Source organism: Mandrillus leucophaeus, unplaced genomic scaffold, assembly GCF_000951045.1.
Source record: "Mandrillus leucophaeus isolate KB7577 unplaced genomic scaffold, Mleu.le_1.0 Scaffold443, whole genome shotgun sequence".
NCBI classification, from domain to species: domain Eukaryota; kingdom Metazoa; phylum Chordata; class Mammalia; order Primates; family Cercopithecidae; genus Mandrillus; species Mandrillus leucophaeus.
This window is the reverse complement of record NW_012104732.1, coordinates 863,039-876,856: the sequence shown is the minus strand read 5'-3', so window position 1 is coordinate 876,856 and position 13,818 is coordinate 863,039. Positions and strand designations below refer to the sequence as shown.

At 37.2% G+C, this 13,818-nt stretch overlaps 1 pseudogene; it reads right to left on the bottom strand.

Annotated features, from left to right (window-relative positions):
* The window catches only part of LOC105549558, a 44,966-nt pseudogene extending 32,618 nt beyond the window's left edge, over positions 1–12,348 (bottom strand).
* Between the last annotated feature and the right edge of the window lie 1,470 nt (positions 12,349–13,818).

Here is a 13,818-nt window from a genome sequence, read left to right as displayed (position 1 = left end):
CATCTTTTAACGCTCAATTTGACATCTGTTTCTCTTTGGTGAAGTATTTGTTAAAATCTTTTGCTAATTTTTAAAATTAGGTTTGTCTTACTGAGTTTTGAGAGTTCTTTACCTATATTTGATGTAAGTACTTTATTATATATCCAATTTTCAAACGTTTTCTCCAAGTCCGTGGTTTGTCTTTTCATGCTCTTAACAATGTTTTTTGAGAGCAACATTTTAATATTTTGATAAAGTACAATTTTTCATTTGTGTTTATGTATTGTGATTTTGTGTCTTATCTAAGAAATCATTGCCTAACTCAAGGCCACAAAGATTTTCCTCTATGTTTTTGTTCTAGAAGTTGTATAATGTTAGGCTTTAAATTTAGGCCTATGATCTACTTTCAGTTAAATTTCGTTTATGGTGTGGTGTACGGATTGACGTTAACTCTCTCTCTCTCTTTTTTGCATACATCAAATTGACCCAGAACATTTATTGAAAAGATTACTTTTTCCACTGAATCATCTTTACACCTTTGTCAAAAACACATTGTCCATATATATGTGGGTCTACTTTTGGACTCTATTCTATTCTAATGATGCATGTGTCTATCTTTATGCCAATATCACATTGTCTTTGTTACTATAACATTATAATAAATGTTGACATCAGGTAGTATTATTCTCCAACTTTGTTCTTTTTAAAAGTTATTTTCGCTATGTTAGAGTTCCTTTTCACTTCTCTATAAATTTTAGAATCAGCCTGTCAGTTTCAATAAAAAGACATGCTAAGATTTTGTTTGAATTGCATTGATTTCGTAAATCATTTGATGGATAATTGACTTCTTAATATTTAGTCTTCTGACCCATGAGTACCCTATCTCTCTAAATTTGTTTACATCATCTTCAATTCCTCTCAACAATGTTTTGTAGTTTTTATTGTAAATACCTTTCACGTTTAGCCATATTTACTCCTAAGTATATAACATTTTAGAAGCTATTGTAAATGCTTTTGTTTTTAAATTTCAATTGTGATTATTTGTTACTAATATTTATAAATACAAATGATTTTAGATGTTGATCTTGTATCCTGTAACCCTTTAAACTCAATCATTGGTTCTAGAAGGTTTTTTGTAGATTCTATTACGTTTCCTACATACATGATCATGTTGTCTGCAAATAAAGGCAGCTTTATTTCTTCCTTTTCATCCTGGATGCCTTTTGTTTTCTTTCTCACTTATTTTACAAGCTATCACCTGTTGTGGGAAGTCAGGGACCCAGAACAGAGGGACCAGCTGAAGCCATGGCAGAAGAACATAAATTGTGAAGATTTCATGGACATTTACTAGTTCCCCAAATTAAGACTTTTATAATTTCTTATGCCTGTCTTTACTGTAATCTCTGAACATAAATTGTGAAGATTTCATGGACACTTATCACTTCCCCAATCAATACCCTTGTGATTTCCTATGCCTGTCTTTACTTTAATCTCTTAATCCCATCATCTTTGTAAGCTGAGGAGGATGTATGTCACCTCAGGACCCTGTGATGATTGTGTTAACTGCACCAATTGTTTATAGAGTATGTGTGCTTAAACAAAATGAAATCTGGGCACCTTGAAAAAAGAACAGGATAACAGCAATGTTCAGGGAACAAGGGAGATAACCTTAAACTCTGACTGCCGGTGAGCCGGGTGGAACACAGCCATATTTCTCTTCTTTCAAAAACAGATAGGAGAAATATTGCTGAATTCTTTTTCTCAGCAAGGAACATCCCTGAGAAAGAGAATGGCCCCTGAGGATAGGCCCCTGAAATGGCCGCTTTGGGGGAGACTGTCTTTTATGGTCAAAGGTGAAGGGATGAAATAAGCCCTGGTCTCCTGTAGCCGCTCCCAGGCTTATTAGGACGAGGACATTCCTACCTAATAAATTTTGGTCAGACGGGTTATCTGCTCTCAAACCCTGTCTCCTGATAAGATGTTATCAATGACAATGTGTGCCCAAAACTTCATTTGCAATTTTAATCTCGCCCCACCCTGTGGTCCTGTGATCTCACCCTGCCTCCATTTGCCTTGTGATATTTTATTACCTTGTGAAGCATGTGATCTCTGTGACCCACACCCTATTCGTACACTCCCTCCCCTTTTGAAAATCGCTAATAAAAATTTGCTGGTTTTATGGCTCAGGGAGCATCATGGAACTTGCCGACATGTGATGTCTCCCCCAGACACCCAACTTTAAAATCTCTCTCTTTTGTACTCTTTCCTTTTATTTCTCAGACCAGTTCACGCTTAGGAAAATAGAAAAGAACTCACATTGAATACTGGGGGTGGGGTTTCTCCCGATAATCACCGCCAGCACTGTGCTGAATAGAAGTAGTAAGAGCAGATATCCTTTACTTTGTACATGATTTAAGTGGAAAGCATTAGGCCTTGACCATTGTTTGCTGTTATCTTTACAGTTTAGACATCTTTAATCACATTGAGGAAGTTCCCTCATATCCTTAGTTTGCTGAGATTATTATTTTGTTAGGAAGGAATGTGGGTCTTAGCAAATGCTTTATTTGCATCTATTGAGATGTTCATATGGTTTTTCATTTTTAGTTTGTTAATATGGTGAATTAGACTGATTTTCAAATGTTAAACAAAATTTTTAATCTTGGGATATATCCCACTTGGTAACGATGTATTATTGTTTCTACATCTTGTTGGATTTGATTTGCTAAAATTTTATTTAAACATTTTGCCTCTATGTTCTTGAGGATTCGTGGTCTATAGTTTTCTTTTCTTGTAATGTGTTTGGTTTTGGTATCACTGTAATGTTGCTCTCAGATAAAGAGTTGTTAAGTGTCCTTTCCTATTTAATTTCTGAAAGAGTGTTTGCAGAATTGGTATTATTTCCTCCCTAACTATTTGGTAGTGAAGTGGCATTGTTCGTTTGGGGTAATACCCAAGGTTTGTTGCCCCATGCGAAGGAAATCAAGGGCATGGACACACATGGAGTGAGGTTAAGAGTGGAGGTTTAAAGAAAGAGAAAGGAGAACAGCTCTCTTTCCTGCAAGAGAGAAGGGCGCCTGAGTGAGACTTCTCATCCTTTGATGAAATGCACCAGGGTCTTATAGACTGGCTTGAGGAGGTGGTGTCTGATTTACATAGTGCCCAAAGATTGGTTGGACCAGGTGTGATATTTACACTGCACAGCAAAGAAATTGGCCACCCCACCCTAATCTTTTATTATGGAAACTGTTTTTTACCTGGCCATTGGCCATGTTTTCTACTCCTTACTGTACACGTGGTTGATAAAGAGAAGGGAAGATGGAGCCGCAGTGTTGGATACACCTAACCCCAGGTAGCCTTTTCCTATTGTTACAGCTGCTGGCATTCACCCATGCAAACTTCCAGCTTGCTTATCTATGTTTGCAGCTGGATTTTACAGGCTGCTTTTTGTTAGAAAAGAAATTATTTGGGAGGTGCTTTTTATTTAAAAGGAAACCTTACCAAGGACTTCCTTACCCTCACTACCAACCTAAATAATTTCTTAGTAACTCCTACATTATTAGCATTCACCAATAAAACCATTGGAGCCTCGGGTTTTGTTTGTGAGAAGATTTATGATCATAAATTCAATTTCTTTAATAGGTATTAAAGTATGCAGGTTATCTACTTCTTCTTGAGTGAACTTTAATAGTTTGTATCTTTCAACGAGTTAGTCTATTTCATCTAAGTTATCAAATATATTGGCATAAAGTTTATAATGTTCACTCATTTAAAAAAATCTATAGAATAGGTGGTGATGTCACCTCTCTCATTCTGGATGTTGGTAGTTTGTGTCTTTTCTGCTTTTATTTCTGATCATTTTGGCTAGAGGGCTAAAAATTACTATATTGATCTTCTCCAAGAACCATCTTTTAGTTTCATAGATTTTTCTCAATTTTTCTTCTGCTTTCTATTTCAGTAATTTCTGCTCTAACCTTTATTTTGTCAGCTTATTTTAGGTTTTATTTGCTCTTTTTTCCCCTAGTACCTTGAGATGGAATCAATGTCATTGATACTAGACCTTATTTCTTTCCTAACATAGACATTTAGTGCTCAAAATTTCCTGTAAGTACTGCTTATGTGCTATTCCACATATTTGTATTTGTGTACATGATATGTTGTATTTTCAGTTTCATGCAGCTTAAGATACTTTCTAATTTCCATTTTGATTTTTCTTTGCACTCACGGGCTATTTAGAAATGTGTTATTTAGTTTCCAAATATTTGGGTGATTTTTCAGAGATTTCTGTTACTGATTTGTATTTTAATTTCATTGTGTTCAGAGAGTTATTTTGTATGACTTGCATCCTTTCAAATTTGTTGATACTTATATATTTAGAATATGGTCTACTTTGGTAAGTGTACCATGTACACTTAATAAAAACTTGTATTATGCTGATTTTGGATAAAGTGCTCCATAATTGTCAATTAGATAAAGTTGGTTGATAATGTTCAAATGAGTCCTTAGTGATTTTCTGTCTACTCATTCTAACAATTAATGAGGAAGAGGTTTTGAAACCTCTGAATATAGACATATGTGGATATGTGTATTTCTTGTTTGCTTCATTTGAACTTTGTTACTAGATGTATAAACACTTATAAGTGTTACATCCTTTTGATGAATTGACCTCTTTAAATTATTAATAGAATTATATGCAATACTTTTGTTTATTCTGAAATCTATTTTGATATTACTATAGCTACCAGCTTTCTTTTGACTATGGTTAACATAGTACATTTTAATATCCTTTTACTTTTAACTTATTTGTGTCTTTATAATTAAAGTCCTTTTCTGTAGGCAGCATATATTTAGACCATTTACATTTAATGTAATTATTGATGTGGTTAAGTTTACATCTGTTGTCTTGCTGTTCATTTTCTATTTGTGTTATCTGTTCTTTCTTTCCATTTTTCTCTTTCTCTTCCTTCTTTTGGATTTTTAAAATAATTTAATTGATCTTTGTTGGTTTATTAGTCATATTCTTGACTTCATTATTTTAGTGTTTACTTTATGATTTATAATATACATCTTTATCACACTCTAACTTCAAATAACATTATACTATTCACCAATAATAGCACACTTCCATTTCTTTCCTCCCTACTGTTGCCTTACATAGATATACATTATAAACCCAATACCACATTGTTATTTTTGTTTAATCAGTCAGTTATATTTTAAAGAAAGTTAAATAGTAAAAAAACAAAAAAAATTCAGATATTTACCAAATCCAATGCTCCTCATTCCTTTCAGTAAAGCCACATTTCTACATTTCCAGAAGTTTTTCTTCTTCCTGAAGACCTTCCAGTAATATTTCTTTTAGGGCAAGTGATGAATACTTTTAGCTTTTGTATGTCTGAAAAAGTCTTTATGTCACCTTCATTTTTGAGGGTTATTTTTCCTTGATACAGGTTTCTAGGTTGTAGTCCCTTTAATACTTTAAAGAGGATGCTCCATTGTCTTCTTTCTTGCATTGCTTGCAATGAGAAATATGTTGACATCCTTATCCTTGTTGCTTTCTACTTATCATGTCTTTCTTTTTCCTTTGGCTTCTTTTAAGATTTTCTTTTTAACACTGGTTTTCAGAAATTTTATTATGGTATGCCCTAGCATAGTTTCATTGAGCTTGTGAGATCTATGATTTTACAATTTATATTAAATTTGGAAAATTTAAGGCCATTATTTCTTCAAATATTCTTTTCTGTCCTCTCTCCATCTTATCTCCTTTATGGCCTCCAAATACACATTTTATTATGCTGCTTAAAATTGTCCTATCGCTATTATATTTTTTTAATTAAAAATTATCGGTACTGTTTTATTTTGTATTATTTCTATTGCTATGTCTTAATGTCTATGAATCTTTTCTTATGCAATGTCTAATTTGTTATTAATCTGGTTAGTATGTTTTTTACTTTAAATAGTGTATTTTTCAGTTCTAGAAGTTTGAATTTGCTATTTTTAAAACTATCTGGCCAGCTCTGGTGGCTCATGCCTGTAATCCCAGCACTCAGGAAGGCTGAGGAGGGTGAATCACCTGAGGTCATGAGTTCAAGACCAGCCTGGCCAACACGGTGAAACCCCGTCTCTACTAAAAATGCAACAATTAGCTGGGTGTGGTGGTGCATGCCTGTAATCCCAGCTACTTGGGAGGCTGAGGCAGGAGAGGCAGGAGAATCACTTGAACCTGGGAGGTGAAGGTTGCAGTGAGCCGAAATTGTGCCACCTAACTCCAGCCTGGGCAACAGAACAAGACTCTGTCTCTCTTTCTCTTTTTCTTGCTCTCTCTCTCTCTCTCTCTATATATATATATATACACACACATATATATACACATATGTATATACACATTTATTTTTTACTTTACCTGACATCTTTAAAAATGGGATATAGTTGTCAAAACAGTTAGTGTTCTTGTCTGCTAATTCTAATACCTATGCTACTAACCTTCCATTTATGATTGATACTCATTTTCAATTTTTAATATGTAATATCATTTTCTTTTTAAAATAAGTCAATTGAAGTCTAAAAAGTTGAGTCAATTTTAAGAAAAATATTTAGTAAATAATAGTAAAGATGGTAAACAGCTATGACAAATAATATGGCAGTGGTAAGCAAATGATGGAAATTTGAGGAAATAATGCTTAAGCTTATTTGTAGGGTGTAGGTAATGCTGGGTATTATAATCTATTCATCGGGACTTGGCTAAGGCATCTTTGCCCCTGAAATTTATCAAGCTCAAGTCCATTAGTCCTTGTGGATGGTGTTGAGGATCACAAGATTTCTTGAGTTACAAGACACTCAGATTTCATGGAGCCTCCTAGGATAAAAGAACAGATTTTGCAGTGGCTAGCTAATATAGCCTGTCTCTAAAAATATGATGTTTACTCCATTGACCTCTCACAGTGTATGGGAGGTAATATGTTTTGTTGAGGGCAGGGGAGGTTGGTGTGGGACTTGGGAGATGTATAATGCTGAACTAAAAAGAGATTTGTTTGTTTTTCCTCTGTAGTCTCGCTAAAAAGTGAAAGGTGGGAGACATCACCTAATCCGTCTCTTCTGTGGCTATTTGTCTATAAAAGGTGAATGAAATCTCTCAAGTTATTGCCAGCCTGCCTAGTATTTCCTATAGATATCTTGGCACTAGTAACATTCTTCATTTTCCTCAAGGGGTGGGACTAGAAGACCTATACTCTATGAGGATGATAAATACTTCCATGTTAAGTTTAGTTGTGAGGCTTGACTGTAAATTATATAACACAAGCTAACAATATCTATTTCCTTTTCTCTGCCCCACCAAAAAAATAAGATACTACAAATTAAACCATAGACTGCTGAACTGTCTTGCTCATCCGTGCATCCCTGGCAGCTAATTAAGTGCCTGGGGCAGAGCAGGTGTTCCTTAAATATATGGTAGAAGAGAAGCAAGGAAAGGAGAAAGAAAGGAACAGGGAAGAAAGAAAAGAAGAATGGGGAAGGAATATAGTCCAAGCGGCAACTGAGCCTCCCAAGTGGAACGTGAGCTCCATAAGAACAGTGACTTATGTGTTCCCCATCACTGAGCTCATGACTGGCATACTGTGAGCACTTTATTCATATTTGTCAGACACATGCGTGAATGAGAACAGACATAGTCCATGCTTTCTCTGTCTCAGGAGAACAATAAAGGTATTCATATATGGTTATAGTTACTGTGGTGATAAGTGTTTTCAAGGCAAAACTATAACAACAGAAAAAAAGAGAATACGGTGCAACTAACCTAGCCCTTGGTTGTAAGGTAGAATTTCTCCAAGAAATGACTACTGATTGGGCTGAGACCTGAAGGATGATAAAAGTTGGCCAGGAAAAGAGTTGGGGGAATCAGAGTAAATACTTACCTCTATCCCAGGGTTCTTTGGATTTTGACCAATTTATTCAATTATAGATATTCCATAAAACCCAATATTGCCAAATCCAATGTAATTTATTTTTAAATTATCTCATTTTGGGAGAGCAATCACCACTGTATCATCTAGCCAAATAATACGTATTTATAGCTGTGTCATTTCTGTGCTTATCAGTCATATTACTCAAAAGGAAGGGTCACATCTCCATCAAACTTGATAGGGGAAAAAACATTTCTGTAGGCATTTTTCCCATTACAGAAAATGGTAGAGTCAGGTTTTCTTCCAACCTTCAGCACTGCCTGGTGTCCTAAAGTCCTTCCACACCAGAAGTGTTTGACCCACAAAACACTGGTCATTTCCAAGGAGAAGAACCAAGGAGTCATGGAGGATACAACAGTGCCTCCATAGTGTTAGAGGGAAGTAGAGGAAGTAGACAAAGACACAGATAACTGAATGAGCTCAGTAGGGTGGAAGGATGTCACAGGATGAATGTCATCATTGTCACCCAAAATTTTTACTGACAACTCATGCAAGGCCTGACACGATTTGGTCACTGTCTACCTTTCTAAATTCACCATCTCCATTTTTTCTCACCCCTACTCCATACCATCCTTATATCCTGGCTAACCACCTTACAGCTATTTTAGTTTCCTTTCTGTGCCTCAAACAGGCTGAGTAGCTCTTGCCTTGGAGCTTTTGTTTTGGCATGCTCTTCCCCTGATTATCACATAACCAGCTTCTTTTTAACCTTCAGTGCAGGATCAACTATTGCCTCTTCAGAAAGGCCCTCCCTGAATATTCAAGGAAATGATTTATTTTGCTAATTTACTTCTCTGTCTCTAGAATGTAAGCCCCATGAGGGCAGGAGCTATCACCTATGCTATTCTTAACTATAACCTCAGAGCTAGCACAATACTTTACATATAGTAGGTGCTCAATAAATAGTTTTAAATGAGTGAACTAAAATCAGACATAACATTTGCTTGTAGTCAATTTATAAGCTAAATAATTCTGATTAAAAAAAGTGGTGGAGCTATTTGGTTTGATATGACATATAAAAAGAAACAGTTGATTGATTTTTAACTTTTTAGTTTGATGACAGGTCTCACCAAATAACACCAAGATCGTATGCTTTCATTTAAATGACGTATATCAGCTTTTGTTGGCACTATTGCTGTCACAGACATGGCAAATAAACCAGCTGTGACCCCTAAGAGACTGCTCTAGTTGATGAAAACAAAAATTGCTGTTTTGGCTCGATCTGGAGGCTAGGTATATAGAGAAAACCTAAATTTATTTGTAGCCTTGATATAAACTCATCTGTTTGCCATTTGCCTGGTACAATTGAAAGTACCATTCTCACAGCCAGCCTGCCTGTAATGATTTCTAATACTTGCTGCTCCCGATGTTGTCAGAACTATGTCCCTAACATAATATGCAAACACTAACTTTTGCAGATGTCAATAATTATGCAGGTTTATCAGTCTAGAAGGTCAGCATATATTATAGAGGAGACAGTTTAGGCTGGTTAGAAAGCTCGAACACTGATAACAACTTGAACATCTCTTATTGTTTAAAACAAACAAAAAGCCCAGCAGCTCTTTCCTATGATTTATTCCTTGAGGATGCTGTGAGAAAGATGATTGCATCAGATTGTCCAGATCACAGGCTGATGGCATCAAGCTTTTGCTACTCACACTTGTATCCTTCATCAGGAAGCACAAAGAAGCACAAAGGCTGTGTGGCAAGGAAGGAAAGGCCGAGAAAAGAAAGAGGCTGCTTCTGAGGTCCAAGAATTATTAGTAAGGCCAAGGCGGGGAGGGCTGTGGAGGCAGAGAATCTGGGTTTGAATCCAGGGCCTGTCACTCACTGGCTGTAGGATCCAAGATAGATTATCTAATCCCTCCCAGGCTTAATTTTCTGTCTGTAAAATAAGAAAAATGACGTTTTCCTTCTAGGTTGTCGTGAGGATTAAATAGCATAATAAATACATAGTCCTTTTAAATTAAAAATTACTATGGAAATACTAGGTATTAATTATATTCATAGATGCTCCTCCCTCCCCATTTTTAATAGATTTTGGAAAAATAGTAGAAATGTCTGGGCACCAAAAGCCCTGTGGTCTTTTGAAGCACCCTGAATGTTGGAAAGACAATGAATATGTAGTGGGAAAAATTCAGGCATGAACAACCTGGGTCTGAATTCTGCCTCCATCACTTCCTGTGTGACACTGGGCATGTTCCTAGACTTCTCTTTACCTTTTTCCTCATCAATAAAATAGGAATCCTAAGAGTAGTTCCCTTAAGGGCCATTGCAAAATTAAATGAGATAAATGAGTTATGCTTCATAATTAGCAGGATTATCTACGGAATGAAATTGCTGACTAGCCTTTAAGGTGATGTGTTCTAATTCCATAGATCAGGAACAGTGCACGGACACCTTCATTTTCAGAAGTTCTAAGTAACTCTGATACATACATATCTGTGGTTGAGACCTGTTGTTGCCATGAAGCAAAATGTCACCATGCTTTCTTGTTGTTTATAGAACAGGTCCATAAAGACCCTACTCATGGCTAAGAAATTTTTCTTCTTGACCTTCTCAGGTCTCAGTTTTCGTGTCATTACATGGGCATAATAAGGTCAAACCTTGCAGAGTGCCTATAAAGAACAGTGTTTATGAGTATAGACTCTGCAGGAAGACTACATGACATGAAAGGAACTCTCATCATACCATGGAAAGGGTAGATATCAATAAAGTTCGTTTCCTTTTCTTCCCCTGATGTGTATTCATATGTCTGGTCTAGTGGGTGAAGGAGCCTAGCCTCCTGCCCACCTTCTATATCCCCATCTCCGCATGGCTTCATTGTTCCTTCCTCACCATATGTGCCACGACTCTTAAGAAATAATAAAAAATGATTCGATTTCTTTGTGGAAAACTGCTTCTGAAAAAAGTCAATGTTAGTGCCAGTGAAGAAAAGGAAGAGAAAGTAAAAGGGGTATGAAAAAGCATTCTTAGCCAGAGAAAACTAGTTTAGTACAGAATCACTAACGATCTGAAATCATCTGAATTTTATGGAGGAAATTGTGTGTTCACAAGTACAGATATTCCCATAAGATTTGGGATAATTTCTAGTAAAATCTAAGAGCTGTCTATATTATGGAAATCGATGGTTGGGCCCCTCACTCCCCACGGCCATATCAAGCCTACAACCAACTGGGCCTGCCAGCCACAATCACCCAATCTGTGTTACCACCAGACAGAAACTCACTTTTTGCCTTTGTGAAGTGGGTTATTCTGTGTTGTCTGCCATCTGTGTGGTCTTTGCAGTCTCCCATATGTTGAACACAAGAATGAAAGCCTGGCTCACTGCCCTTTTTCAGCAGGGATAACACAACCATGTGCTTATTGAGTGTGTAATTGAACAATCAGCTCAGACCCCCTTTTCTTTAGAACCTCAGGCAGAGATTAAATTTTCATTCTGCGATCAGCTTCATGTCTCTTCCCTTGAGGACTGGGGTGGCAGATTTTCCTCCCCTCCCTGTGAATTGTGCTGGGTCCATTATTAAATTTTTTTTTGCTGCTGAATGAGGAAATCCAGGAGACATGAGGTGATTTCAAAAGTACATATTTCTTTCTTTTTTTTTTTTTTTTGGTAAGGCCTATGGGGAAAGGACACAACTAGATTATTTTAGGACTTTATTTTATGAAAAGAAAATTAGTGGTCTCTGGGAAATTATACATATTTGAAAAAATTCAAGTTACAGTAATTCAAGTAATTAGGAAGTTAGTTTTGACAACAGTGAAAATATCAGCTGACCCTTAAGGATCCAGGGTTCATCATAGGGGGTGAGAAGAAGAGGAATAGCAATTTAGGCACAAGATACATGGAGCAACTTGTCCCTGTAAGATATGGCTGCTGTGTGTCCCATCCTGCAGAAGCAGAAGCAGATTTTCTGCAAGGTTATTGTGATTCACTTGCAATTCCTCCTGCCCCTTACAACACAGCAGTATGAACCGTGTTGCTCCTTTGAGGATTTTAAGATTGAGCTTGGGGTGGCAGTTTCTTATGACTATGCTCAAGGCACTGAGGGCATCACTTTACCTCCAAAATTCAATTAAGCCTCCTAATATCTTCATGGGAGGGCATTATTGTTACCCAATTCTAAAGCAGGAAAAATGGAACTTAGGGATGTGAAATAACATGTTCTCTGTGGATAGCTTGGGAGCAGTGGAGCTGGAATTCAAATCAGGCCTGATAGGTGTCAGAGTCTGCGCTCTTTAGCGTTATGCTGTGAGTCCTCGGCTAAAGACCGTCCTCCTTTTGCTTACCAGGAAGCTTCAGCGTGAGCACTCCCTCTCACCGAAAGTAAATATCTGTGAAAATTTCAGATAACTCTCCTTCTTCTCTTCTGTACCACCCTACATTTGTCTTTATTTCCACAAGATCCATGCTTATTTAGATTTCTAATATTCTTTTCGGGGCTTTATCTTACCTAGTTTAACACTTCACCAGATATACTCATCCATCTGTCCATCCATCCATCCATCTATCTATCCATCCATCCATCCACCCATCCACCCACCCACCCATCTATCCATTTATCTATCCATCCATCTACTTTTTATTCCTTCAACATCCCTTGATGAATATATATTGACTAACCAGGCATGGTGGCTCACACCTGTAATCCGAGTGACTTGGGAGGCTAAAGCAGGAAGTTTGCTTGAGGCCAGGAGTTTGAAACCAATCTGGGCAACACAGTGAGACCCCAACTCTCTCTCTCTCTCTCTCTATATATATATATACACACACACACAGTAGACTATAGGCTCCAAGTTAAGTGCTCAGAATATGATAAATGGTGAACAAAATAGTCATGATTCCTGACCTCGCTGAGTTTATAGCCTAGCAGGGGAGACAGAAATCAATCAAATAGTCACACATAACTACAAATTGTGACAAGTACCTTAAAGAAGTGGAAGAAGTTGTGAGTGTACCTAATAGGTTGTCCAGGCTTGGCCTGCAGGAGTTGGAATGGCCTCCCAAGGGAAGTGCTATTTCAGCTGAAAGCTGAAAGTTGAGTAAGCTCCTGAAACAGCTATCACTGAGTGTAGACTAGGTATCAGGGTTGACTCTAAGCACTTTTCATGTAGTAACTCAATACAGCCCTGCCTATTGTTTTCCAGAACCCATTCTCTTAACCACACTCCACTGCTTCCCATATAGGTGGAGAAGAGGGGAGAAAGACTCCTTACCAAGTGCACAGGAGTTTGAGGCTGGAGCACAGAAGCCAGAGGGGAGTGGTGTATGATGAAACCAGCCAGGTCAGAGGGCACGACGCTGAGGCCATTGGCCTTACTTTGAAGAGTCTTGAGAAATCACTGTCTTTTCTTTCTTAAGCTAGGGAAGTGACAAGATCAGTTCTGTGTTTTCAAAGATTACTTTGGCTGCCATGTGAACACTGGAGTATAGGAGGGTAGGGTTGGTGTCGGGAGAACAACTAAGATATTATTATTGCTATTCTCCAAGAAAGTATTTGAACAAGGGTGGTAGCTCTGGAGATGGGGGATAAATAGATGGGTTCAGGGGTACAGGTGGGTAGTCATGTATTCAACTCCAGTTACGTGTGCAAAACCTCATGTTGATTTATACAATAAGATAGCCTTAAAATGTATCTCCACTCTTAGTTGCTTTGGTACACCTCCCCTAGTCCCTAAGAGATATCATTTTCACTCTTCAGTTAGAAGTCTTCCAGGTGGGAAAGTTTTTTGGGGGGTGGGTGGTTGTTTCTTACAATCACATATTTCCCTGAGTCTTGAAGACTTTGGGACTCATGCAGTTAACCTGCAGGCAACAGAACTAAACATCTTGGCACACTTGTAGAAGTTACTTGACATTGACAAGAGGAGTTGAGACAAA